The sequence below is a fragment of the Lepisma saccharinum genome, chromosome 29, assembly GCF_977018435.1.
Source record: "Lepisma saccharinum chromosome 29, izLepSacc3.1, whole genome shotgun sequence".
NCBI classification, from domain to species: domain Eukaryota; kingdom Metazoa; phylum Arthropoda; class Insecta; order Zygentoma; family Lepismatidae; genus Lepisma; species Lepisma saccharinum.
In genome coordinates this window covers 1,285,773-1,312,614 of record NC_139257.1, presented here as the reverse complement: position 1 = coordinate 1,312,614, position 26,842 = coordinate 1,285,773, and positions in this window count along the sequence as shown.

The window sequence follows — 26,842 nt, the reverse complement described above, 5'->3', positions numbered from 1 at the left end:
TTCGGTTTGTTGCTTGTAAATTTGTACTTTGGGCAATAAACCGTAGAAATTAATCGTCGCTCGTCAGATTTGTTGACGTCAGACGGTTTCATGTTTATCGTGCGATGCAAACTGTGATTATAGCTGTTAACAAGTTCCGGAAGCATGTCGACCCACTTGTAATTCCCCTGAAGCGTGAATTGTTTCCACATCCGTGTTTTAAGAGTTCGGCTGAAACGTTCCACTTGCTGGTTTTGATGTGACTAAATGTGGAGTAATGTTGAATATTTTGTTTTTGAATAAATTGCTGAAAAACAGAGTTGAAGAATTCTTTTCCGTTGTCTGTTTCATGAAATCGAGGTTGCCTGCCACTTTCATAGAAAATATTTTTGAATGCTTCCACTACACAGATTCCTGTTTTTGCCTTGAGGGGTAAAGCCCACGCAAATTTTGAAAATGTGTCTATAACAGTGAGAAGATACTTGTATCCCTTGTTGATTTTATGTAAAATGTTTAAGTTGCCACTGCTCATTTCCACAAGGTCACCTTGCCACAGGTCGTCTATGCCTTTGGTCACTACCGCCAGTCGTTTGTAGTTTCGCCGTGCAGGTTTGTGCAACTCGTTTACAATAGCCTGCCTTGACATTGCGCGAAAATTAGAATATAGCTTGGAAGGGATTTCTGGCTGCAGACAATGCCGGGTTTTCTATGTACAGTTTGTCACCTATTTCTATGTCGATAATTTGAGTGGCATCTTCGGCATGGGCAGTCTCGCGAGTTTCGGGGTGGGTGAAATCGACCAACTCCACTCCTCTTATTTTAGGCTCGTCACGGATGTTCGTCACGGTCATGGTTGGGTAGTGGGTTGCGTGAGACAAAGACCAGTATGAAACCTTGACGAACTGAAGTGTGCCAGCGATGAAAAACTGGTAATAGGCTTTTGCACGAGTCAGCATGTAGAGTTTGGCACCCTGATGGAATAGCGAGCAAAATTCCCTGTTTGGAATGCTGTACAGTTCGATTACAACAGTGGACTTGAGATTGTCGATGCTGGCGTTCAGGGTGTTTACATTGGTTCGAACCTCGCTCTCCACATCTTCCAATCTACCGTTCACTGATTCCAGGTGTTCCTCGATAGCACGGACAAGAGTGTTGTAATCGGGCTTGATCTTCACATCGACTATTAGCCTCTAGAATTTTTCGTTTAACTTATGGCCGATTCCTGGCTCGCCTCGATGCTGCCAATTTGCTCTTTCACATTGGCGATAATCTGCTGTAGACATTCCACTAGTGTCAACTTGGAGCTCTGGGTTGCGAGGTCGTGGACCTGGGTTCTAATTTCCGCAAACAAGCCATGTAGCTCGCTGATGGTCTGGTTGGTGGGTAAGGTTGCAACAGACTCCCGAAGCAATTCAATTTCGGTTTGGATGTTTTTGATGTCGTCGGATTTGAGTATTCGGTTGACAGCCCTCTTCACGCTTTTCAGTTCCTGCGAGGTAGGCAGGGTGACCACCGTGTTTTGGAGCGACTCAAAAGCTTTTTTCATCGCATCCAACTCTGAGGCAGCAGCAGCAGCGCATATGTCTTCTTGTAATAGTGTTATGTCGTCCTGGGTGGGGGTGGATTGTTGCAAAGTTTCCAACTTAGCCTGTATGTCGTCGATCCAGTGACGAAATTGCGACAACTCTGATTCGGTGTTTAGATTTTCCAACTTGGTGATCTGCTGTTGGACGCTGGCCAGAGTATCCCTGATGCCAGGCAATTTGGATTCAGTGCTTCGTGTACGCTTGCCAGATCATTTTTGATGATAGCAAGAGCATCCTCAATATGGGCTATGCTACCTTGCAGCTTCCCGAAATCCTTCGTAGGTCTCAAGTTGGAGTTTGATGTTGGCCACGCTACGGGTAATAGCATTCAGCTCGGCGGACGAAGGTAGATTGTCGATGAAGTCCTGTAGCGTTTGGAGATTAGTTTTGACTTCGTTGATGGCTGCATGCAAAGCGTCCGTTTGAAGCTCAGCCTTGATGGTTTCCAACGTAGGAATTTCGAAGGATTGAAACTGTTCGTGCAATTTGGCAATACTGGCATTCACGCGATCGTAGTCATCTTGAGTTTTTATACTCTGGATAATATTTTGCAGTTCAGTCTGGATGGTGCTCGTTTGGTCCTGCAAGTGTCGCTTCAGCTGTTCCACATCGGAGGTCTGCGCTTGCTGCAGCTTCACAAGTTCGGTTTGGAGCTTGCCTAAGCTCAGTGCCAAGTTGTCGAAGTTGTCTATTGACGCGAGGTCGGTGTACTTTTGAAACAGCGATTTAAGCTCGGCGTCAATTTTGAGTACGGGGTCCAGGCACTGAGACTGTAGGCTAGCTATCTATGACTGGAGGCTGGAGTTGAGCGTGGACTGCAGGGCCTGCAGGTCGCTTCGCAACTTCTTGACCCTGACGTCGAGCATGAGAAGCTCGTCGCCGTGATCATCGCGCTTGGTGTGACCAAAAATATCGTTAGGCATTATTACCACTGTGGTTATTTATTATAGGGTACGTGATTCGCATCTCCACAAGAAGAGGGATACGTTTGTCGTAGTCGTCCAAAAGCTCCACGAACAGGCGATCGCCAGCAGACACATCGTACGTTGTAGTCGCATCCATTCTATCATGCTTGATGCGATAGATGTTCTTGCCAGAGGAAACCTTGGCCTCCCTTTTGTTCTCAGGGTTCATGTTGAACTGCAGTTTGCCGGAGATTGGGAACCAGTAATAATTCAAGTTGTTGTTGAATACATAGAAAGATTTGCTCACATCCTCGTCGTACTGGGTCAGAATGCTATTCAAGTGTATAATTAAGAGACCGTTAAGTTTAGATAGCATGGAAGGCAGGAGTTCGTTGAAGCCCGACGACGACGTACGCTGGACGGGTACTTCCATAGCTTGCTTCCTGAAGCCAAAAATGTTCATAGGCAATTTATTTTATATGCTTGTGTTGATAGAAATATTGCCAGCCGTAAGATTTTTTCAGTGCATGGTATGCATTTCTTACTACTATCTAAACGATAGTGACCCCCAAGGCAACGTGTGGATCCCACAAGACAAAATACATCTTTTATCATCATGTGTAACTTATGCTACTTTCCTAACTTTGTTTGTTGTAATCACATGGTCTACACTTTGGATTCTTTTTTCCAATCGTAGCTGCTTCTTCAATTCCTTCACACAATCAATATAGTCTTGAAATGAAAGTTTGTTTTGTACAGTATTTTTACCAACACCTTTAGCTTTCTTTGTGATGCTGCTCTCATTTCTAAATGTATACATTTTGGAACGCAAACCGGCAAACTCGAGAATGATGTCACCGTTAGACTTGTCTTTTAATTTACCTAGAACTTTTTTGTTACTAGATGGAATTCCAAATCTGTTCGGTTGAGGGTAGGAAGAAGTATCATAATAATCCAGCAAGGACGGATTTTTTACATCTTCATATAGACTGGATGTTTTAAAGCTATAACTAAAACTGTCCGTGTCCATGTAAAGTAATGAAATGCTATCGTTGTAGAAAGGTTTCATAACATTGTAGTGAAATTGAAACATGTGAAGTCTCGATAAATCTAAAACTGTTGCTCCCACATAAATTGGTTTTCGGAATTTTATCACTTTTATATCTAGATTGAAAAGTGACAGATCCTCGTTGTAAATTTTTCGTGATTTAAATCTAGGATCAGCCATCCCCTTACTGCATTTATTTTCATCTGAAACCAATCTCACGTCCACGTGATTTCTCACGTTCTCCATTGTCTTGCAATATACGGCATTGTTCAGCAATTAGAAAAATATCTTTGTCTAAATCGGAAGTGGCGACTTTCTATGTTGTGTGTTTGTTTCAATGTATGATTTGAACCACTCGGAATGTTTAAACCTGAGGACTCTTCTTATATCCAATACTTTAACACCCATCGCAATAAAAAACTGTAGACTTTTGTAATGGAGAACATATCTTTATTTTTTCTCCAAAGTAAATAAAAGCTTGCGTTGATTAGAATTAGGTGGACATTTAAGTTCGGGTGCCGGTGGTAAATCGGAAAAAAATATCATGCACATTGTCTGGATATTCAATATCCACTTCTGCAAAGAAACCAAATTCAAAATCGTCAAAACAAATAATATTTATGGAAGTTGTTTCTATCCATTCGAAACATTCATAAGGAAGTTTCTGTACCATAGCATATCCATAGAGATTATTAACGTCAATGTAAAAAATGTAATTCGATGGTTTATTTGCATCACATTTTTCTTCCATGTGCATGTTGTTGGCTTCTGCATGTCTCTGTACACATTGTACCATCCCACCTCGAATCCATCTCTCTATGAAAAGTAACATGTCTACATCTGTTAATAATTCTAACTTAATTTTTGTTTGCAACAACATTGCAGATCACGCTAATCCCGGGAGGCTGAAGAAATGTGCAGGGTCCAACTTGTAAATAGACATTGACGTTTTCCTGCTTGAAAAACATCCGCAAGTATTGTCACGTCTAATTTCAAGTGTGCGTTGTGATAATCTCCGAATGTTTTACATTCTAGTTTATCCTACATCAGTTGTGCATGTTCGTGTTCTATGTCTGTAATTCCTGCTTTTCTCAGTTGACTGAAGAATTCGTTTTGAAGAGGGAGAGTGTCGGCATTAAATTTAGATTCATTGTTTACATATTCATACGGATAAATCCCTTTACTTCTAATCAGTTTTATATCTATGTTGGAAAAACTAGCTTTCGTAATTTTGAATTGTTCATCACAAAGTTTACTTGCTAGAGCGTCCAAACTTGCAGAGATAAATCTGAACGAGTGAAGAAACCTCATCTCTATGGTTTCATTTCTCCCCGAAATCTTAACTTTCTTACTTATAGAAATGTATCGTTCTTCATTTTGAGCAAGAATATCTATTTTTTGTGTGTCATATCCAAGTTTCCGAATTAAGTGATGAAAATCGTAATTCGATCCATTATGAAAAAATATGGGGACAAATTTGGACCTTTGAATTTTGAGGTTGCAAGCATTACAGATTCCGCTGATGAAACGACCGTCTGTGTGCGAATGGTGAAACACTTTACGATTCTCCTTTGTGAAGTATTGATTGCACACTGGACACTTGACAGTTTCATCAAATATTTTTTGTTCCTCTGGTGTCAACGAATTCATCGGTTTGTATATTTACAAGAAGCTGCCAATTTTCTCAACCTCCTCTTCCATCTTTTCAAAAAAGTGTTCGATAACATTCGGTCCACGGTATACATATGGTCGTATGACAGTGTAACCAAAACTATTTGGTTCATGAAGCTGGTATGGCGTTGTGGAGGACATTTTTGGATTTGGTTTGCAGGAGGACAGTGTCTTCAGAAATGATTCCAAATCTGCGACGATAATGGCTGGATGATCAAACAAGGCCTTGTACATTTTGAATTCTTCGACTTCGTTCTTTTTGGGCATCAACATTCGAGCTGGTTTGTTGTCACCGCAATATATTTCATGTTTGACACGTTTTTCAATAGCAATTTTCTGTGCGGTATATATTTGGTGATTGAACGTGGTCAAACAACTTGGACAAACCTCGATGTGATTTGCATACTTCGTTGCTTGACTTCTGATTAATCGTGATAGTGAACGAATAAGGCAGTAATGGTGAATATTGTTGTTTGAAATTAAAAGAAGATTAATTATATAAGCATTATTATCGTTGATATCATTTATCCTGATGGGATGCACAAGATATTTTTCTGACGTATAAGAATATACATTAATAGCAATGCGTTTTCCATCAGAATCTCGTGCACGCGACTTGAACTTTGATATGTCTGACAATGCCACGGGGTATTCAATGCTAGACATTACATTTTCAAACTCTGTCTCGTACTGCTTGTAATGATAAACTCGCTCTGGATTATTTGTCCAATGAACAGGATACAGAGCTGCCAAGATGCACCAAAGTAAGCATTTTGAGTCATTATTTTGAATATTTAACACTGCTTTCTTGCTTTGAATGGTCGGTGGTAGAGGAATTTAACTCGATGCAGAAAAAGGCATGGATTTATTCACGTAAATGGTTAATGTATGAGGACTACCACATAAAGACCATCCCGACCTCTTAGCCTCGAAAGTGTCATGTTTCATAATCAACTCATTTGACAGATTAGAGTAAAACTCGTCCAAATTTTCAACATCTGCCAAATAAATAACCTGGTTTTCGTTACGATGATAAAAAAATTTTGTTGTACCATCGACTTTCTCATATTCGGAACATAAATCAACGTATACTTTTATGGAATTATTTTCAAGATTACTTTTCAAAGTCTTCAGTACAAAAGTTTTCGCTTCACGCAAGAAACTAGGAGCGTCACGGCCTGCTTCCGACGTAAATGATAAAACCTGAAGTCGACCATTAAATGAAGACCTAACTGGTTTATATTTATTATTTAATTTAATTTGTTTTGGAGCAGAAGCTTCAGCTTCAGAATAATCAATTTTTCTTTTCAATGTTCCTTCTCCGGTCGATGGTTTGCAAATTTTCAAATGTCTACTTAGATTTCGAATGCTAATTTCTTTTTTCAGATTGAGCACAGACTTTAGAAGGTAACAAACGATTTGCTCCGTTAGACCTTGTCTTATGTATTGATAAATTATTCTTTGAATTTAGTTTCCCACAAGTGACACATTCGATGTTATCATTCTTACGAGTAAAACAGGTAGGTAATTCCATTTTGTTATATGCTTTAAAATATTAGCAAACAAACGATAGAAATTTCAGATATGTTATTTATATAAAATTTATTTTTTTTTATATAAAATTTAATGGGATATCACCAACTTAAAATTCAACCTGATAATACTATTCCCTATGAAAAACTCTATGACCTTACTTGGGATTTTCCGCCTAATTATATGCTTCTAATCTCCTATACTTTGGTGGAGTCCGTTCAGGTTCTATCCCCCGCGATGTGGGTTCCTCTGCCGATCCAGCAAAGGTGAGAAATCAGCACTGTGCTCTGACTTATATAGATTTATAGAGCCAATACAAATCTTGCTTACTTAAACCAATCAGAAAATACCACGTATAAATTATTAGCCAATCAAAATCTCTGTTATTTTAGGTATCATATAAACAAAAATGCAAAATATCCCAGTTTCAATTCAAACCATTTATCTGAATCGAAGAAACCGACAATTCACATATCCCCATATCATTGTATGCTTGTCCTATTAGCCTCTTTTTGCTGTTGTGCTCAATTAGTTTTCACTAATTGGCGATTTTCTTGAAGAGGTCTAATGGAACAAGATACAGCGGTATGAGAAATATTCAAATTTCAAGATATTTTAGCGAATTACGCCGGCTTAAGCTAAGTTCGTATTGCTAGAAGGCCTTCGTCGTTGCAAGTCACCTAACCCATTCACTGGCAATAAAAGTTAAAAATGTTGACGTACTGAAAAAAATAACTTGTTCCCCTCAAGCATTCATCGAGTTCCAATATTTGCACATAGATGGCTCTGTTATTGCAAATGAAATAACTGACTGAATTGTATTGCCCAATTCACTTACCATGAGGTATACAGTGGAGGTGTGTGAATGGAGTGCTAAAAAAGCTTTGGGAGGGTAAAAAAAACTCAGTATGAAAATAGGAATGTTGGTGGGTTGGAGTTTACATTTTATACATGTGCATAGGGGAAACTTTACTTTTTTATATATCTGTGAAGGTTCTAAGGTGGGTGAACATGTTGGAAAAGCACTAGTGTATACATAGACCAAAGTTACATGGTTCTAGCTCCCATAGGAGTCGAGATACTCAACGTCTTATAAAATGTCTTAAGACAAATATCTTAATCTTTAAGAAAGTCGACTTCCGGTCTGTCAAGATGTTACTTCCGGTTTGCCAAGAAAATTTTCTTAAGACAAATATCTTAAGACGTTTTCTAAGGTTTGTTGGATAGAGTTTGACGAAAACTTCTCGACTAGCAAACAAAATTAATTCCATCTCCTCAAGTTTCGGAAATATATACATTTTTAATTTTTTTAAGAAACTTGATTTGCTGGCTTAGTTTTGACCCTAATTCGAAAAGTTTAATAGCATTCGATAAAAAACTAGAAGTACTCTACAACCTATTAGACAGATGATGATTAGTGCTTGCTGGTTCCGAGTTATTTTAGATTAAAATTTCAAGATGTAATTTCTAAGATGTTTTGTAATTCATAAACTATGGGCTGTAGGAAAACGATTCTTGCTTTATCTGCTATTGCTAGACGAGTTCTATAACTGCTAGCCCCCCCCACTGTGCGAACTTCTATTTGTAGGTTAGCTTCGCCTGTGAAATATCATATGGTGAAATTTTTGTGGAGTAATTTGGCAACACTGCGAGCCCCCACTGTGGGCCTCTCCAAAATTAGTGGAGGGCATTGAACCAATTCCACGACATACATCGTGAAAGGGGGGGGGGGGCTCACACATCGTAGCCGTTTCAGCTGTGGGCCTACCCTACCTACAAAAAAGCCCCCAAATACATCGTAGACGTTTACGTTGAGGGCCCACCACCTTACAAAAAAAGGTCCCAAAATAAGATTGAGCAAAAATAGGGCTAGAACATCGTCGAAGGTGTTAAAATCCATAAAAAAATCATCAAAATCATCAAATATGTCACAACTGAGGTTAAATACTAGGCATACCTACAAGGAGGGCCGGTGAATCAAAACCTTTCCACTACTCAAAAAAATAAAATAAAAAATAATACGTTAATACAGAGACTGTCCCAATTAAATCTTACATAAATTATATCAAAAATAAAGTTTGTTTTAAGTCAATTACATGCTCAAATAGGGTAATCGGGACTGGGCCTACAGGATAAAGTGTGATCCAGACCACTGTGTAGTTCTACCGGGGATCGAACGTGAGACCCCTTGAATACAAGGCGAGATAATTACTACTAATTCCATCGAGGAAACTCAAGGACTTATTTGGGAGGGGTCCGGACCCCTCCGCAAGAAATACTTACCAAGTGCAAAAATTAAATAATGAAAATATACTTGTGTAGAATTTATTACATAATCGATGGTTATAATTTCCTTTGAACATATTGATTTATTTATTTTTAAGTCCACTTTTTGCACAGAAAGGCTAATCGAGACTGAACTTAAAGTTTAAAGCTAGATCCGAACCACTACTTGCCTCCACCGGGTATCGAACCCGGGACCTCTTCATTACAAGGCAACGACGATACCACTGCCCCATCGAGGAGGCCACTCTTTGAACGTTTTGGAAGAACGATTGAAATTATTGGCTTGGAAGGACAGTACCAAAGATTTATGCTTGCACGCTACTATTTATAACAATATGCATAAAATATTAATCAGGAACTTTACTTTTCGCTAACCGTATCTAACATTCTCTTTTATTCAATAAATATTCAATTCTTCATCAATTTTAAATGAATTTCTTGGGCAGGACACTTGTTTTTATACAAATTATGCAGATCTTAACTACAGGTAAGCTACATAATGAATACGTGCTGTTATTCAATCTCTTTACGTACGTATGTAATAATAATATAATTTTAACTTAATCATATTATTATTATTCCTGACACACTTGGATCGGTGTATTTCTAGATAGGTGCCTACAGAAATTACAGTGAAAGGAAGTGATACAGTCTGGTCCCCTTTCAAACTGTAAATCTTGTTCTTGTCCCAAGTTATGTAAACACTCTCTCGTTCTCGTCTCAATCTCTGAATATAATTTCAATTATAGTCACATTAACTTAAACTCATTTTAAAAATACATTTCGTGTCTATACAAAGAACACGCTTGGGCAATACATTCACATTTAGAGAACACCGATCTATTTCATTAAGAGGTAAGAAGGTAGATATTTAAATTTTAAAAATAATGGACTGCACATTCAATTATACCATATTTAATGTTATGTTATAATAATGGAACCCACATCTTGCAATTTTTTAAATTCTAGTTTCATTAATATTTTTCTTTGGATATTATGTGGATACATTAATCGTGATGGAGGGGGAAATTACACCGGAACGACAAGTGACCGGCGACACGTGTCACGTGAGGATCTCACCAATCGAGAATAGGCTTGTGCGGCCTTTAATGCCGCTACGGTGTGAAACGTTGCTGCTGATTCCCTCGTTCCCAAGCGACATGTGTTGCGTGTCGCTTCGGTGTGAGTTCTCCCTAAGAGGGCGAGTGACAATGAATTCAATTAGGGGAAACCGGGGCGGAACGGCGTAGTGGGGTAGAACGGGGTACCCCCCTTTTCTGCGTTATAATGTGCTGCACTCTACTGAACTTTTTTTACTCGTTACTACTCCTCGCAAAAAATTGTCGGTAATAGGCAGTGATGGAAAAGCTGCGTCCGCATGTAGTGAACGAGAGAATGGCGTGCCTTTGTAGAATTAGAAGAATCGCATTGACTGGAAGTAAAGATAAGTTGTACTGATTTCCTGTTTTACGTGCATCAATAACATGAGTAATAGGTTGGATTGTTAGAATAATATAACCACGCGTTGCACGACCCTGTCGAGCAAGGTACTAAAACTGAGCCTTGTTTATGAAAATGACGGTTGCGGGGCAGAATGGGGTAGTACCCAATTGTACCCCGCATCGACGAATGAGCTAATATTTCGTTCTGTCCTTTTCAGATGGTTCGTACATACGTGAGGAAGACCGACAGACGAAAATGGTCCACTGAGTCCATGGAGGCCGCGGTTATGGCAGTAATTAGCAACTGAATGGCATACAAAAACCTGCAAACCAATATGTTACCACAAACCACGTTAGAGAGATATGTTAGAAAGAAACGGGAAAACACAAACTGTACACATCTTGTTGACAAAAAGGCTAGAAAATATCAATGTGTATTCACCGAACAGCAGGAATTAGAGTTAGTGTCTTATCCGAAGGATATGGAGAATCGTCTATTCGGTTTAACAATGAAGGATTGTTGTCGGCTGGCCTTTCAACTGGCAATACGTAATGGACTTCGCCATCAATTTAATGCAGAACTGGGTATGGCGGGACACTGAGGCAAATTTTTACACTGTTCGGACCAGTTTCTGTACGCGCAGCATCTATGAAGACAGCTACGAACGCATTAAGGACAATTGGAATCTGGCCACCAGACATCGGTATGTTCAGTGAGGATAACTTCTTGCCATCAGCGGCTACCGACATCCCTGCAGAACGTGCAAACAGCGTCTTGCCTCAACCACATTGTTCAAGGCAAAGTGATGGCCAAGACTTGCAAGGACAGTTCCAAATTTCTGCTTTTTTAACAACTTCTCGTGACAACATTGTATAAATCCCAAAAGTGAACCAGGGACTAGAAAGAGCTTCCAGGAAAAGGGGAAAGACTGCAATTTTAACAACGTCTCCGTACAGAACAGAGTTTGCAGTCAACGTAACCAAGGCTCAGATATCTACATCACACAAGTCTCAATCAAAACGAAAACTGTTCCCAGCATAACGACAGCAACAGCGGAAAACATCAAAATGAAATGCCTGTGCTTCCAAGGCCTCGCATGACGTGCAGTGTCAGGATGACGATATGAACGCACAGTGCCTCTAATTTTCTGATGTGTATTCAACTTCGTGTGATTGATGGATTTGTTGTATCACGTGTCAACAATGGGCACACAATTCATTTGCGGGGGTGGACAGTGACGATGAACCAGTGACTTTTGTTTGTGAAATATGTAAGGAATAATTGGTACTGTTTAATGATTACCCAATTGTGCCCCATTTGCGGGGAAGAACGGGCAAACTGCACTGTCTCACAATAGAACCTATAACTCCTAAGCGTGTAACAGATATGATTTGTTATTCATAGTGTAAAGAGTACAGATAATACAGAATATTTACATGCATTTGTGTTTCCATTTCGTGTAATCGTGTCATTCTATAGAATGAAGGGATCTGAACCAGTTAATTGATGGGGTGATGTAAATTGGTCATCATTCATCCTTGATGAGACCACTCGTCATTAGCATGGCGAGTTATCGCTTGGCAATGCGAAAGGTACACTATTACACTAGGAACTAGACTACAGAAAAGACAATGGTCACTCGTTGGGTTTTGTGAACCGTTGAACCTGTATCATGGCTGGGTGTAGGATAATTACCTGTCTATCTGAAGTCTCTTAGCTGAATCGAAATAATCGAAGTCCTCTGTAAGCTTCTCTCTGATGCTGACCAAAGCGTGCTTCCACTACCGACCTCCTGCCTTGCTGACCACCTCTCTCAACCAACTCAATCCCAATAGTCCGTCCCTTCCCAGCTTGTCTCACCTCTATATTCCCTGGCCATCGAGCTCTTCCTCGATGCCGAATCGCCGAATCGTGTGATTATAATAATTGCTACCATGCAAACCGCTGACTCTAAAACCAGAAGTATTACCTGTTTCCTGAATGCTCAGCAGGTTTGCATGGCACAACACAATGCATAGTAAACATGCCTAAGAGGCTTGAGACAGCTGAGAAAAACAAGTGAATGCCCTGGTCAACATGAAGCGTTCAGAGAGACTTAATAAAATAAACATACAATCTTAGGGATTGTTACGTTCTGCCGCGCGGAGAAAAAGTTTCTCCTTTGAAAATTTAAAAGTCAAATCGCTAAGCTTGACATGACTCAGGTTCGCCAATTCCATATATTTTCTTAAAAAAACCAATATACAAAAGAAATCCACCAAAACATAACTTTCTCTTGTTTGCCGCATCCCGAAAGAAAGAAAAGTTTCATTCCCTAAACATTATAATGAATAATACCATTAATACTAACAAATTCGTATGTTTATACGATGTAAAAAACAATAATATGTAATATTATAAGACTAGAAATCACAAGAGTTCGTGTAGTTAAGCAATACAATTCTCAATGTACCACATTTGTGTGTACGTAAAATTTTATTATGTAGAATTGCTCATCCACGAGCGCTTAGTCAATAGTCTGTGATGCCTCGCCAAGCGAAGCAAATGTCCGTTGTGTTGTCTTACAAAACAAAACATAGCTCCCACTGTTTCTTAAAATTGGAGCCCGTAAATACGCAACAAACCCTGACAAGGGTACACACGTAAGTCTATAAAATGTGAATAGTCACATTGGTCCTAAATAGGCATGTAAAATATTGACACAATATATATATCTCACTGTTTTGTCTGTGTTAAAGCCTGGTAATACCAAAGTGGAATATGCTTTGTTAAGTACGTAGCCACTTCACTCCTGACGTCGTGGAATATATGAACTTTTCACTGGTTATGTAGCACATTCCGATGTATATAATGAGTTATACTGAAAACTTTCGCTGGTAAAAAACGTAAATATAGCGTTCAGTTTTCTCACTTATGTTAATATATATACTGTAGTTTTGCCTTGTATTTATATAGCCTTGTAACATATTGATATATAACTGCACAAAAACACAAAAAAAAAAATCTTGCAAGTATCCAAAACTGTTTTCTCGAATTATACATATCAGAAAATGTTCTGCGAACAAATGTGTCGCTTTCGATATTCCATGTTGGTGAGAAGAAAAAAAAATATTAACAATAATAACTGCATGCGACAAACATATGCATAATATATTGGCACTAAAGCATGCTTTCTAAAATGTTCGAAAGTGCTGTAATTATGTTTTTTATTGCTTGCATGTCCGTTTATTTATTCAAAGTTCAAAATTTCATCTTAAAAAAAATATGCACTAATTGATGCTAGCACTGGTCAATTGACACCACTGGCGCTTGTCGCTTCCTTGTAGTATAATGTAAACTTGAATGCATATAAAACTGGTTCTCATGCATGGCACAAAACTGAAAATGTGTATAAGGGATATGGAAAAGTAGTGTTTCCCATAATGCATGTTAAATGACCAAATAGATACACATGATAGGAGCTCGCATGTGTATGTGTAGAAACACTGTAGCACAATTCTGTAATTATTGTTTGTGACCGGAACTGCTGCTTGTAGAATGTATGTTTTCTATGCTTCTTCTTCTTTCTGGATTGCTTGTCGTCTTGACTGCTTTGGGGCAATGTAAAAAATGTGGTAAATTACCCGTAGAACTTCGGAGATGGGGAAAAGTTGTTGTTTGAACTGCAAACAGTGTGGACGGAAATTTTATCTAGCTCCATCACCAGGTGTCGTTGATAATGTATAGTCCACTATACTGGGAAATGTATGGTTGATTACATCCTTCCTGTAAAAGGTAGTCTCCGTGTAGTAATAATCAGAAATGTCTGCATGTCTCCCTCGTAGAATGGTGATGAATCTTTCTGTGTAGTAATAGACTGTCTGCGAATGTCCGTCATGAAAAATGCCCATGGATGGTGTAGGCATTGCTTGTCCACATCGATCCGTATAGACAGGTTAGGTTAAAAGGGAAAAGTATAATAAAGAAAGGAAATTGCAAAGGCTAGGAAATATATAATTCACGTTCATGCATGCACACAATACCAACTTATTTCCATTGCCTTTTCTTGAAAATTAAATTAAATTGTCTCATCAAAAAATAAAATATGATTAAAATAAATTAATTAAATAATTGCCATAATTCTTTGAAAATAAATAAGGAAAATTTAAATAAAGTATACAACCGTAATTAAAATATTAATGTCCATGATTATTGTGTTGCCTTAAACTATTAATTATTACTGAGCTGCTCTGAGTGAACCTGTTTAGAAAGCTGATGATGCTTATAGAAATAATATCCTACGGTTGCGGTTAGTAAAACATTCCAAATAACAAAAACTAATATAGACATGGGCAAAGGGTTTAAAACTAATTCCTGAAATGAGATGCCCTTACTAATCGATTGATTAAGTTGCTTTAAAGCAAGTTCAAGCGGAGTCCATTGAGGAATAGTGAAATCAGATAAATTCTTGGGAATATTAGGTAGTAACTCAATTTCCCTCATTTTTACTTGTTCGAAAGCTAAAATTCTTGTGTGTAAAATTTGTTGATCCACAATAATCTGCGAAAAATCCTGATAATTAAAAAATATAGATTGCCCTTCATTAAGCTGAATTGATCTGTGGGTGTTCAAATTATTATTCAAATTCTGAATAACAATAAATTGACCTGAACCTGATATTAAAATGCCATTACGTGTTCTGATAAACTGAAATAATTTATTGTCAGTAATAGACTTCACTTCAAAATTACAAGAAACTGAACTGTTGTGTAGAAGTAAATCCTCTAAACACTGTACATCTCTATCGATGGTAACTTCACTATGCGAGCAGAGATAAAAAAGTTTTTAAGCTCGCATGCACTTTCCACAATTTGTACTAATCGTGGACTTCCCTTATGTTGCATACTGTAAGTTAACTCTGGGATTCTAATGCGAGACCAAGAATTGTTATGCAAAATGCCTAAGTTAACTGCTCTAAAAATAGGAGCGAATTCATTCATCTGTACTAAAGGTGTCTCTAAAAGTAAATGAAATGATCTACTACTGGGTTCATAATTAATCAAATATACTTTGGTCAAGGAATAAAATAATCCTATGTCTGTTTTATAAAGTGAATCTTTAAAATCGGGATGATGCTGAATAAATGTACGGAGCCAATTAGGAGTTAAAATATGATAAGATAATTTTCCCGAGGCTATTTCCATAATTATAAAATCTAAGCGCTCAATCATCTCAGAGGCGTGCAATAAGGCAACTATATGTCTCTCTTCATTATAATCATAACAAAATTTAGCTAATAATTCTTCCTTTAAATGCAAAACTGATTGTTTTAACACTACCAAAATTCCATTAACAATGTTAACCATCTTCACTTGACTTTGTTTCATATTTTGTACTTCCTGAATTATATGATGTTGATTTGCTGCTAAAGTCTTGACTGATTGAGATAAATGATGAACTGACATAGTATTAAAAACAGAAAGTCCTGCACTGAATAAATTTATTAAATTAAGAAAAATCTGCCTCTTTTCCCTGTTGTGGGTATTAGTAACATTCTGATATAAATTTTGACAATTAGGCCTTACGTCTCCTACTGTAAATTTACATGGGAAATACTGAGAAATTTCAGTAAGATAATCATTAATTTTGGTGCTAGTATCATTTTGAATGACTTTCCATTGCGCACATGCGGAGTCATTGTCAGCCTGAATATGCGCATCGATGAATATATTCACAGTTGTAAAAATATTCTTACTACTATGAATGGTTAACCCTTTTCTCTCATAATATAAGCCTAATGATTTAAAAAATATGTCTTGCGACTGTTCATTGTTGGGTAGGGATCCAATAAAAGTAATCAGGGATAGGAGTAGGATTAAAATCCAAAGTAGGAAAGTAAATCCGCTAGTAGCCATGCTTCTGTAATAAAAAAAATCCTGCATCAGTACAGCTTGAAGTTGGAATATATACCTTAGTAGAGCTAAAATTGTGCTGATGTAATAACTAAGTATGGGATCAGATAAGTAACTTGATCGGTGTTAAGGAGGGGGTGGGAAATAACACATCAGCAATATCATGCGAAAGATGGGAAAGATACCGTGACTCTAAAGCTAATATCTTCAGTTAGTGACCAACCATGGGAGAGACTGCTGAAGGCGATGTATTTATGGCGAAGCTGGAAGAGCTCCCGGATCTGGAGGAGCATCTGCCTATTTACATCACAATGGCCCAGATTAGCAGGGCATGGCGAGAACGCCTGGGGATGCTAGTGTGTGCCATCTTCCGGCGACGATATCGCATGTCGATGGTCTCACTAGCGTCCATACGGCATCTCGTCGATGACTGCTGGGCCCTAGTTCAGAATGCCGGGAAAGCGTTGTGGTGGAACCCCCCCTGAGTCCCGATAATGACTGGGCCCAACGGGAGCTCTTACGTGTAGGGGAAGAACTCCTGTGGTTGGTCGACGTGTATCTGGCCTGCTACCACTATCGACTGTTCCTTGGGTTGGGTAAGTGATCAAACTTTCCTAAACGAAATATTAATACTGTTTTAAATTTGGACAGGCTAACGATGCCGTGACGACTTTTGCTGCACATGCCTGTGCCAATCACCGAGGCTTAGCCTTGGCATATTGCTGACAAATTTTGATTACTCTAAGTGCATAAAGTGCTAAAATTGCCCTTTCGTAGAAATTTCCCTGATTTTATCAAAATTTCGTTTGACTTAATCCTGATTTTAATGAAAACTGCATCAATTTCCCAAAAAAATTACTTACTATAAATATCTCTATGAAAAACGGGAAAAGTTTGCAAGAAAAACGCAAAAAAAATTCGTCTTGTTGTTCCTTTGTAAAATTATTGGTCGTGATTAACCTGAAGTGCATAAATGCGACGTTTTACGGCTAGATTTATCTATGTAACCAAATTATCCCTAACATTGTTGACATGAAGTTCTATCGTGAAAATCAAATTCTAATGGCTATATGCTTAGCTAAACTGATCCCATAAAATTTTAATGAACGAACGCCACTTGTTCGAGAAAATCTATGCTAAGTGTTTTCTGAGCTTCCAGCGTGTTCAAAGTACTCGGGAGAGCTTCCGCTCGGAAAAAAGAATTCGCTAACACCAGACATTCTAAATTGTGCAAAGTTTGTATTTTCGTAGTCACTTGGAAGGACTGAACTAATTTCTCTACAGCGAAGAAAATCGTAGGCTCGCTTGTCGGCGTGTTCGTTCGACATCTTCGGGTACGTTCGGGATGCCGTCGAAGAAGTGGAAGGGGAAAAAATCGTTGCTTCGGGTAACAAGCACAGGAGCGGAGGAAGAAAATGCAAGCTCTGGTTCGCTGATACACTGAATGACGCGTAAATGTTTACGAAACTTTAAATTACTACAAACAAGGTTTAGTAAGAGCTGCGAGAATTCGAAATGAAGTCAAGGACTTTTAAAATTACATCATAGATGGGATGGAAAGAGAGAAAAATTCGTTGCGCTTGCGACAGCGTGTTTACTTGAACACTTCCGTGCTCGTACAATAACAAAACTTGGAAAGCTGCTAGCAAAAGAAATGACAAATAAACTTTGCACAAAGTATACTTAAACCTAAAAAATGAATTATACTTAAAATTTGAATCGTAATGAATATAAAAATTCTAGGCGAACGTGAAGTCGTAAAAAATATGGTCTTTGAAAGATACAACAGGTTCGGGAACCTGAGAATTTGGCTTACCTTCTGCTTTTAAAGTGACATTTGAAACTTTCTCGACTTTTACTGGTGACTGATTCGCAAATAACTCTTTAACTTTTACAACTGGCTGAACACAGTGTGAAATAGGCAATTCACTTTCCATTTTGCGACTGTTTTGAACAAAATTAGGACCCTTGCTTACGGCAAATTTCTGAACTCTATCTTTAACGGATACAGTGTTCTTCGGCAAATCTATACTGTCGTCTTTAGTGACTAAAATATTTCTGGATACATCTTGAACTCCTTTTTGTACACTATATTGAAAAATAATGCACGGAGGAAGGGGTGGGGGAATTGGTAGGTGACTCGTTTTCAATGGTACCACTTCAACCATTGAAGCAACATCGTCATAAATCTAGTCAATGGACGGTGAATCATTATTAAGTTTGCCTAACGGTAATTCGTTGGTACACTCATGGTCATAAATAATAGATTTCTTGCGGTGACATTGAAAATAACAGATTATGAAAATTATAAAAATACTAATAATAAATGTTGTTAATAATAAAATTGTAATTATATTATAAGGATAGTCAAAGGACTTGTTCAACAGATAAATAAAATTAGAAGCTTTTACGTATGGAAGAAATCCGTTTAAAATAGCTAAAATCGCAATGATTTTCATGTTGCTTAGGCAATCAAAACAAACAGTTCTTCAAAACTAATACGTACTTTAAGCCTGCCTAGTTTAATTAGTAAACATTTAAACTCAACTTTTAATTAGTTCTGACTCTAAGCTCAAATTATCTGCGTAATTTATTTATTTAATATAATTTATTTATTCTCTAAATTTATTAGCACTGTTTAACTTATCTTCTTTTAAATTTTACTGCAAACTTATCTTATTTAATTTCATGTGTTAACTTTATGTTTAAATACTTAAAATCAATCGAACCGTACTGAGGTACAAGGTAAAGGAAAAAATTGAGACTGATTTACTCCTGACTACCTGAAATAAAATAATTATCATTATTTATGCGATCTTTAAATGCATTCAAATACTAACATCACTAAAACTTGAAGAATTTTAATTCTCTCAACTCATTCTAAAATATGCTTAGCATATTATTGTGGCAAAATTAGAAACTAAAACCGTTGTGGTTTACTCATAATCATTCTGCGATGGCAGAATGGATTTCCAGGATTTTGGTCTAGATCCAAATCCGAAGGAAAATACTTGTTATTGGAGCGCAAAAAAATCTTGACGTCGACGTCTACATATTCATATAATATAAATATTCTCATAACAGGCGCTTAAAAATAAACTTTGCTAATATAATCATATACCTTCTTCTGAAGAGTAACTATAAAATTCTAGTGATGTATTCGCTGAGCGAGTATTATTACATACTGCAAAAAAAACTTTTGTGCCTAAAGCACATTATTAAATAATAAATCTGCTTTTAATTGTTAATATTATTACTGCTATTTTATTATAACTTATTATTATGTCACGCAAGTGAAATTAAAAATGTTAAACCTGTTACTTATATAAATTTTCATTTTTAGTGACCATTATCCATGCGTGAGTCCGCGTTGTCCTCTTGATGATCTTCATCTTTATCTTGACCTGCCAAGTTTTCCTCGCCTTCACCGTCATCTGGCGCATAATATTTTTTGAGTCTCTGGACGGCAATAGAGTCCACTAATGTCTTTCCGCGATTGTTTTGAAATTCCACCAGGTATGTATTAGGATTCTCTTCTCGGATAACTGTGGCTGGGCCTTTATAAATACCTGAAAAGCACCGTGGGTTCCAATTTTCTGGGTGCTGTCAAAAATTAATACTTTATCACCTGGTTGAAATTTGATCTGTTTCCTCATTTGATCATAATATTTCTTTACTTCAACATGTCGCTTCGCTAAGTTATCCGTAGCATTGGTTCTTGCTTTCTCCAATACTCGGAACCGTACATCATTCTCCACATTTTCACAGCTTGGTGTGTGTAATGCAAGTTCCCAGGGCAAAGTAGGTTGGAATCCATGTACTAAAAAGAATGGGCTATCCCGCAAATTCTGATTCCTCGTAGTGTTATAACTGAATACACTTGGCTGTAAATATTGGACCCAATCAGTGTGCTTTGAATTAACATAACACTTCATTATACTCTGCAGGACACCGTGGTTCCGTTCAGAAAGACCTATGGAGTTATGTAAGCCGACTGGCGAAAACTTGATTGTTATTCCCAATTTATTGCCAAGTTCCTGGAAAAGCTTAGATTTGAATGCAGATCCGCGATCGGTGTAAATATCCTGTGGGGTTCCGTAGCGTAACACTATTTCCTCATACACAAATTCAGCTGCTGTACTGGCCGTGCAATCTGCAACTGGTTTGGCTATTAAATAGCGCGTCCCAAAATCTGTTGCAGCGATTATGTATCGATGACGAAGATTGGATGAGGGAGGATATGGACCTGAAAAGTCCAGGCAAATCCGCTGAAATGGCTTCTGTGCGGGGAAAATGCACAGTTCTCCTGCTGGTAGACCTGGACGGCGTTTTTTCTGCTGGCATGTAATACATTCCCTAATTTTCCTCTGTATAAATAACTTCATATTTGGAAAATAAATTCGTGGTAATGCAACGTTGTAACATTTGGTAAATCCAAGATGAGAACCTCCTATGGGTGAAGCGTGGAGTGTCTCAATCACAGAATCACGTAACGTCATTGGAATGCATAATAATTTCTTGGTAGTAGCTCCTAATTTCTGCTGTCTATATAATAATCCATCTTCCAACACATGATGATAGACCTGCCTCTGGATGTATAAAGGTAATGTTCCATCGTCCCTGTCTGGGTCCTCCAAAACTTTAATAATTGGGCCAAAAACTGAATCCTGTCTCTGATGTTCCGCGACATCTGTGGTTGCATCAAATAAAGTAAGTGTCCTGGGTTCGGGAATGTCCTCTTCAGTGTTGCCATCCTCTACGTTTTCTCCACATTCTCTGCTGAAGGGATCGGCGATGTTCTCCGTAGTTTTAACATGGATAGGAGTGAATGAAAAATCCTCCAAAAGGTTGCTCCATCGAAGAAGTTTTGAGCTCAAATTACGGGATGTCCTAATGTACGTAATAGCTTTATTGTCCGTATATAAATCAAAATGGCGCCCAAGAAGAAAGAATCTAAATGATTTGAAAGCATATAAAATTGCTGTTAACTCTTGCTCAATAACACTCAATCTTTTTTCAGTGTCCGTCAATGTTCTACTGCAGTACGCACATGGCAAGTACTCTCCTTCTGCATTGGGCTGCATTAGTACGCCACTGACCGCATGCGATGAAGCATCGGTGTAAACCTTGGTGTTCTTCGCTGGATCGTAGGGTAACAAAACAGGTGCAGTAATTAGTGCTTCCTTTAATTTCTCAAATGCCGATTGTGGTTCAGGACCCCATGTAAATTTCTTGCCTTTACGGATTAAACCTTGTAATGGTGATGCAATGTCAGAAAAATTTTTGACGTACTTCCTTACGTAGCTGCAAAGACCTAAAAACATTTTAACCTTTTTTGTGGTGGTAGGAACCTTATAATTCTTAATGGATGACAGTATTCTATCGCTGATACGGTAACCATATCTGCCCACATTGTGGCCTAAGGCAATTGTCTCGTAATATCCAAATGAACATTTCGGTACAGCCTATTTCAATCCGGCAGATCGTAAACATTGAAACATTTTCTCTAAATTGACCAACATATCCTTAAATGTATTGGCAAAAACAAACATGTCATCGATATAAAAGGCAAAGTTATTGTCATTCATACCCGCTGTAGCGAGCTGAACACATCGGGTCATCGCCGCAGGAGAAGTCACATGTCCCATAGGTGTAAAATTCATCACAAATTGTCCCCTGGCTTGTATAGTAAAGGCAGTATTTTTTTTCGATTCTTCCGCTAATGGAATTTGAAAAAATCCTTGTTTCAAATCAGCACTACAGTAGTAGCTCTTACCGGCCATATTGTGCAATATCTCTGAAATGTTTCCAATTGAAACTGCGTCGAAAACGGACCTGGCATTCAGCAATCGTAAATCTTGCACCATGCGATAAGCTCCTGATTTCTTATTAACAAGAAAAACTGGTGAATTGTAGGGTGATGTTGTAGGACTGATGACCCCTGCTTCTAGCAAGTTGTCAATTTGCTGATTAATTTCCTTACGCAGGTGAACTGGTATAGGGTAAGCTGGGACGTGAAATTCCGAATCGTCCTTTAACTTTATACGATGCGTATAATTAGTGACACAACCAATGTCTTGCTCAGACCAAGAAAACACATCTACATACTTCTCTAATAATTGTCTAAGTTGCAACTTCTGATCGGGTTCTAATGCTGGATTAATGTAAAATTTAGTAATATCGTGCACTGGTTTTGTCACGGTGCCAGTCTCCTTGGTCACCATAACGTTAGGTCCTTCGTCATCTGCAATATGACGTGAAGCTGGTACTGGATTTTGCCATGCCTCTGCGGTACCTAAGCTTGCCCCTTTCCTAATTTTAATTTTGTAAGAATTTGGGTTCGTAATCCAAAATAAAAATGACTCCGGATTTACAATGGCTCGAGGCACCATTAAGCCTGTGTCCATTTGAAACTGTAAATCTGGTTCCAAATATGTTAAATTCTGATTACGAATATTTGTCAATTTGACAGGAATGCACAAATGAGATCTAGGTTTAATTCTAATTTGTCTGGAAGTTACAAATTCCGGCACATATAGATCCCTGATCAGCCTAGCAACTTTTATGGATACGTCAAAGGTTTTTCTGTGTTCCGTCCTTAACTGGTTCCGCGGAGGAGTACCAAATCTCCTCAATGTGAGTCGATTTTGATCAAAATCCAAATTTGCCTTATGAGCTCTTAAAAAATCATTTCCTAGGATTGTCCCATGTTCAAAATTTGGAATCATCCGAAAAGGATGGTTAAAATTGCGGCCGTTTATTGCAAATGTTAACAAGACAATCTCTTTAATTTCAATTTGTTCTCTTGCTACTCCCCTTATGGCCGTATGAATTTTAAAACGTTTGGCGGTTGAAGGAATGCCTCGATCACTGATAACTGATACTTGGCTTCCGGAATCCATAAGAAACTTCTGACGTTGTCCCCCTAACACTGCGTTAATATAAATTAATTCCTCATAGGGGAAAGTAGAGACTGATATTTGTTTGCCAACGAAATCTGCGCATACGTCTCTTCTATGGGCAGTCACTGTTCGTTTAAAGCCTCCGTGTTCTGAAAACAAGTGGCTGCTGTGTGATTAGGGTAATTACAAATAGAGCAGCGTGGTCTCCCCCGTTGCTCTTCCCTGTTTTCCTGGCCTCGCCGTGCTGAAGACGAGGAACCCCGCGAGTTCTGTCCACGGAAGTTTCCACGTCCTCGCCATTGTTGGGTATTGCCATATCGCCTATTGCGATCTGAGTTGTTACCATTATTATTGCGTCCATTCCTGTACCCCCTATTGTACTGTCGTCTATTATTGTTACCCCGATAGGAGCCTCTATAATTATTACCTGACTGATAGCTATCCCTATAATAAGATTCTCTAAATTGTTTTGGAGTAGATGAGTCGGTGCCAGGGTTCTGTTTTTGATCCTCCATGCTATCCAATCTCAAAGTGAGACTGGCTAATCTCGCTTCCAGACCAGTTTCCTGAGCCTGGACTTGAACTTTGGTATTTTGAGGATTATTAGATAATTTTAATTGCTCAACCTCCTTTTGCAAGGCTTTGAATTTTGCCTCAATGTCCGAAGTGGGTCGCGATTGCGCAGACTCAGCAGCAGCCAGATTGTTACTCTGCAGTAAAATCTGCTGCTGTTGATGAAAAGTTGGTGTATTATGCAAAGGAGAGAATAAACTATCCCTTTGATCTTCGTACCTCAGTTCTTTCAGCTTGCGCTGCCTCATCAAGAACTGAAGTTTTTCAAAGGATTTTAAATCCTTAAGTAACCCATGCACGGACTCATACTCTTTATGGTGGATATCTTTCATGTAATTCACCTGTAATCCTAATATGATCTGTTTGATCTGTTGTTGAACACTCATTTTGGGGTCTGCCTTGAGTAGAAGTAATTGTTTGTCCCGAACATAATTCGTAACTGGCTCAGTTTCCTTGTGTAATCTATATCGAATTTGTTCCTCGATCTGGAATTGATCCAAGGACCCTGTAAATTCATTATTAATTTTTTTCCGTATCTCCTCGTAAGAAACTTCTTGATTTTCTGTACCATCTTTCCAAGTCTGGTACCATCGTAACGCTGGTCCGGCTAGAAGGGCTGGGAATAATTCCTGCTTACGGGTACTGTTCCATCCATTTAGTATGGCAAGGCTATCCACTTTATCTAAAAATTTTGATACATCTTCCCCGGCTATCCCCTGAAATGGGATACCCTCTAAAGTAGTTGGGGGAACATACTGCGACTGAGCCATCGTTGCGAATTGAGTTTGGCCTAAATCACTAATATCCTGATCTTGTTGCTCTAATTGTTGTTCACATTTATGTTTTTCTAATAATTGTCGCTGAAGGCGTCTAGTTAAAATTGGGCTACGTTTAAATTTGGGGGTGGAACTTGCAGTTGGACCGCTGACATCTAAATTAAGACTTGTAGTTCCTCGTGCTATATCTAATAATTGATCTAATGTTTCGTCGAGTTCATCAGCAAGGTCAAAGCTCGACATCTATCATGGCACAAGTAAATTCTTCTCCCCCATTAATTTTAAAACCGTTAAGCCCTATGGATTTTCAAAATTAATTTTGGCAAGGACATACTAAAAAAAACTAAACAAATGAGCAAAATGTTTGGGGTGGGTAACGAACTAGCACTCCACTACGTGTCAAAATTTGGGGTGGGAAATAATTCTAAACTGGTTAACAAACTCTTTTCTCATCGCATTTCCGAAAAAATGCATGAGAAGCCCTAGCAAATCCACCACGTGTCATTCTATAGAATGAAGGGATCTGAACCAGTTAATTGATGGGTGATGTAAATTGGTCATCAATCATCCTTGATGAGACCACTCGTCATTAGCATGGCGAGTTATCGCTTGGCAATGCGAAAGGTACACTATTACACTAGGAACTAGACTACAGAAAAAACAATGGTCACTCGTTGGGTTTTGTGAACCGTTGAACCTGTATCATGGCTGGGTGTAGGATAATTACCTGTCTATCTGAAGTCTCTTAGCTGAATCGAAATAATCGAAGTCCTCTGTAAGCTTCTCTCTGATGCTGACCAAAGCGTGCTTCCACTACCGACCTCCTGCCTTGCTGACCACCTCTCTCAACCAACTCAATCCCAATAGTCCGTCCCTTCCCAGCTTGTCTCACCTCTATATTCCCTGGCCATCGAGCTCTTCCTCGATGCCGAATCGCCGAATCGTGTGATTATAATAATTGCTACCATGCAAACCGCTGACTCTAAAACCAGAAGTATTACCTGTTTCCTGAATGCTCAGCAGGTTTGCATGGCACAACACAATGCATAGTAAACATGCCTAAGAGGCTTGAGACAGCTGAGAAAAACAAGTGAATGCCCTGGTCAACATGAAGCGTTCAGAGAGACTTAATAAAATAAACATACAATCATAGGGATTGTTACGTAATACCTGACTAGTTATAGCTAGTTAAACATTAAGTACATCGTTCCGCCCCGGTTTCCCCTGCATCTGCATAGCTTGTTCATGACTGAAAGAATCTACTCGTGTCGCATGTCGCTCCGACTGGAACTTTCTCTCAATATCGTGTATCATGGCGACTCGGTTTGTTGTTCGCGCATGTTTTGCTTTAGACTGAATAGCCTCTTGTTGCTTGATGTGAATGTTCTGTTTCGTTTGGGAACGAGTCAGTCAACAGCAACGCTTCTCAATGTAGCTGCAGACCGAAGTGACAAGCGACACATACTTCTAGAGAACAATCCAATCAACAGCAACGTTTCACACAGCTGTAAAATAACATGTCACACAAGCCCGCGTTCAGTTTTTGAAATCCTGAAGCGAAACGGGTATTCACACCGTCTAAAGCAAAATATTCACTGAGCATGCGCGAACAACAGGCCAGGTCGACACGATGCACGGTATGAAAAAGAACTCAGTCCGAGGGACACACAAGCAACAGACAACACAAGCTGAATGGTTGGTTGCATTTATTACTGAGAGCCAGTTACCAAGATACACGTGTCGCTTGTCGAGTGCTGCTTCGATATGAAGTATCCCTTAAAGCAAGCTGCATTTGAAGCACAGTATGAATAGTTAGTAGGTAAACAGCAGTGACAGCGCCAGACTTTCTTGCGTGGGAGAACTACTGGATACCTGTCAAAGATTTGGGTGGACCACACCTTCACATAAATATATTTTGATATTCAAATTTTAGTGATCTATATAAAGAGGGTCCCTACCCCTTGCAGCCGTTTCTGTAGCCTTTTTAGCACATATGCTCTTAAGCTGACAATAACTATTAGTTAATCATTTCAATAGCCATTTTTACATGAATTAATTCAGAGAACGACCAGTGTAGCATTCAGGTATGAATAAGTACATGACTTTCTAATGTCACTCTATGTTTGCACCTACCTACCATAGTTTATCGGAAAGATATATTTTAACGGATATCTTGATATTAATTTACATTGAAGAACAAGATCAGATCCTACGTAGCCTAGGAGACTCCGTCTTTAAAATAGTGTCAA